The following is a 3,454-nucleotide window of genomic DNA, read 5'->3' as shown; positions in this document are numbered from 1 at the left end:
CCTAGGATTCATTTAAGTCACTCAACTTTTGAAAAGTTACAAAACAATCACTAACGTTATGAAAAAGTGACAAATTAGTCACTGATTAACAGTTTCTGTTAGGAGGTTAACGGGAACGCTGACGTGGCAAGTTAACTAGCTGATGTGGCCAGTTAACTTGCCACGTTGGACGAATAGTTAAAGGAAAAAATAAAAAAAAGAAAGGATGATTGGTCAGAATGATTTTTCTTCTTATCTTTCTCTTCATCTTCTCCTCCCTCAACCTTTTTCTCTTTATGCTTATTTTATTTTTTCTTGTTCTTATCTCCTTTCTCTTCATCTTCTTTCTCCCACAACAGAACAATGGCTACAAATCAGGAGCCACAACAACAGTTGCTGAACAACCCCAAGCTACCCGCATCCTTAAAAAACCATGGGATTACTATGAACCAGTGGATGAAGGATAATGACTAGATGAGACCACAGAGGCACTAGAAAATTTGACCCACTTGTCTGACTTTTATTAGACAGCTGCCTAAAAACGTCCAATTGTTGATGCTCACCAAAAACCAGAGGAAAAGAAGCAGAGGAAGAAGAAGATGATGAAGCAACAGAAGAATGAGCTACAAATGAAGAAGTAAAAGGTGACAAAGAAGAAGATAGGAATGGGTGTTAAAAGTTAGGTAACTGAGATGATTGCATCATCTGTTCCATCAAGCTCGTAGCTTCTTGTCCATAGAAATCAGCAGAACTCTGTAGCAACTGTGAGTACTGCCAGTAATCTCTCAACATATCAGTTGTAGGGCTGTGAAGATGTTGGGAATAATAAAGCGATGGCAATGGCGTTGAATAAGGTAGCCAAACTAGGTTGTTAGAGAACTAAAAACTAATGTTTGGGTAGTAGGAAAGTTCTGCATTGGTTAAGGAACAAGCCTTACAAGTTCAGGAAAATTTAACTTGGCCCTGCTTCCCTTGAATTTCAAAGCAGCTTCATCATAGGCTCTTGCGGCGGCTTCCGCAGTATCAAAGGTGCCTAGCCAAACTCTTGTTGCTTTGTGAGGATCGCGTATTTCGACCGCCCATTTGCCCCATGGCCTTGGCCTAATGCCCCTATATCTTCTTCTTCGCTCGTCGGTTTCTTCATAGGCAGCTGCTGGTGCAATAATGCTTGTAGTTTCCTCAACAACTTTTTTTTTAAAAAAAGCTAATCAAATGAGACGTCTTCTTTTGAAAGTAAAATATTATTTCTTCTAAGACCAATATGGATTGAGAGGTTGAATTGCTTAAATTCTAAATGAAGGTGGTAATGCTAGCTCGTTGCAACTTAAGTTCCATAAGCTGACTAATTGCAAACTTTATAAACATGCAATATTACATACTAGTTAATATTTTTTATTATTTATTATTACTACTAGTAATTAATATTTTATTAAACTAGTGATAATAGGAAAACAATTAAGTCTTTTCTAGATTATGTTATCTTATGCAATCATATGTAAGGAAAGGAAAACAATAGCGGAATCCCCTAGATTTTCATCGAAAGGGAAAAGAGAAAGAAAAGAAAGAGTTTAAGAAGAAGAAAAAAAATGGAGGAAAAGTGGTATTTATTGATAGGAATATATATACATAACAGAAGTTACAGTAAAGGATGAATCGGCATGAGAGCCTCTAAAATCAGCAAAACTTCTTTGAACCGTTGGTGTAGCAGACTCAACCAATTGAGCACTAGTTTTATCTCCTTCCATTTTCTCTTATTCTTCTTCTCCTCCTCCTCTTCTTCTTCTTCTTCTTCTTCTTCTTCTTCTTCTTCTTCTTCTTCTTCTTCTTCTTCTTCTTCTTCTTCTTCTTCTTCTCTGTTTCTTCTCTTATTCTTTTTTTTTTCTTCTTCTTCTACTACCCAAGGCTGTTTAGGGTTAAAAAGGACTGTTAAAATGACATCTAACCCACCGTTAAATGCCATGTCATTTTTTCGTTACGTTTGTAACGAAAAATGGAAAAAATGACAGTTTTGTTATTTTTTCAAAGTTGAGTGACTGAAATAAAACCTAATGACTGTTTTGTTAGCTACCCCAAAGTTGAGTGACTGTTTATGTAATTTACCATTAAATTTTTTTGCCCTTCTATTAAGCCTAAATTTGATATTTAAGTACTACACTTTAGTTTTTAACGTAATTTGATCCTATATTTTTATATTTTTCTTAATTAGTCTAAATAGTTAATACCTTTAAGTTTTACGAGGTCATATATAATATCAATTCCGTAAAGTCTTAGAGACGGATACGTGGCTTTCCATTTTTTTTTGGGTTTGTCATGCCGTTTTTTTTAAAAAAAATTATAAAACAATTATTAAACTTCAGTTTTAGCTTCTATATTTTGTTGAAACTTAAGATTTAATTTATATATTTTAATTTTTATATAATTTGATTATTCTGTTTTATAATGTTATTAGTTAGTCTAAATACTTAATATTGTTAACTATTTCACTCCAAATACTAATATTAATTTTTCTTAGGAACAAAACTCTAACAAAAAAATATTTTATCATGACGAGTTCAAATAGTGCTTTTAAGAAAAAATTCATATAAACATTTTTAACATTCTTTTTATTGTTACATGACTACTAAGTGATTTTTTTAATTTTAAAATGTGACAATGGTGAATTTAATAAAAAAATTAATAGTGGTAACATTTGGATCTAAACTTTTAAATTTAAAAATAGAATAACTTAAATTCCTAAAATAAAAGTAGAAATTAAATTTCAAATGTATAAAATTTATGAAGAGTTAAGAGTATATTTTAAGTTTTAAATTAAATCTAATTGAATATGATACAAAAACAAAGTCATAATAGTATCTCCAATTTACTTTAGATTAAGTACACGACACATGTAACAATGATCACCCATGAGAGTGATTCAATAATCTATTTTAATAACACACATATATAATATTAACAATGCGATAAATTATCTTTAATTGCTTATTTTAAAATTATTAGGGATTTAATTGTCTTGGTTATTTTTTAGAAAGACTGATTTACTTAATATTAAAATTACAAAGTATTAAAGATGACTTTTTACCTATAAATTATTATTATTGAGTAAATTGTCTATACTATTATTAAGGAATTGATTGTGTTTTTGTTTCACTTGATTATGTCACATCAACTTAGTAATGAAATTACTAAAAGCCACAGTTTAATTATAGGCTAAAGGGTAAAAGATGTCTTCAGGAAAAAAATAAACGAAAATCAATTAAACATTTTTAAAAAACACTCAGTTGAGAAAATAAAATCAAATGAACCATTAGATTAACAGAAAGTATCATTAACCAGTTTGACCGTGAACAAACATTAACATGGCTGTAAAAGTTGAATGTCGACAATAACAATATAAAACGATCGCAAAGCAAAAAAGAAAGAAAAAATATAAAATCTATGGACAAGAGAAGAAGAAAATTCACTAATGTCGAATTTG

At 30.6% G+C, this 3,454-nt stretch overlaps 1 pseudogene; it reads right to left on the bottom strand.

Moving 5' to 3' along the window:
* Positions 1-421: 421 nt before the first annotated feature.
* LOC108455597 (ethylene-responsive transcription factor ERF110-like) lies at positions 422-1,724 on the bottom strand (annotated as a pseudogene).
* Between the last annotated feature and the right edge of the window lie 1,730 nt (positions 1,725-3,454).

The sequence above is a fragment of the Gossypium arboreum genome, chromosome 9 (genome assembly GCF_025698485.1).
Source record: "Gossypium arboreum isolate Shixiya-1 chromosome 9, ASM2569848v2, whole genome shotgun sequence".
Classification (NCBI taxonomy): domain Eukaryota; kingdom Viridiplantae; phylum Streptophyta; class Magnoliopsida; order Malvales; family Malvaceae; genus Gossypium; species Gossypium arboreum.
Note: the sequence above shows the minus strand (reverse complement) of the source record. Positions and strands in the feature narration are given on the sequence as shown.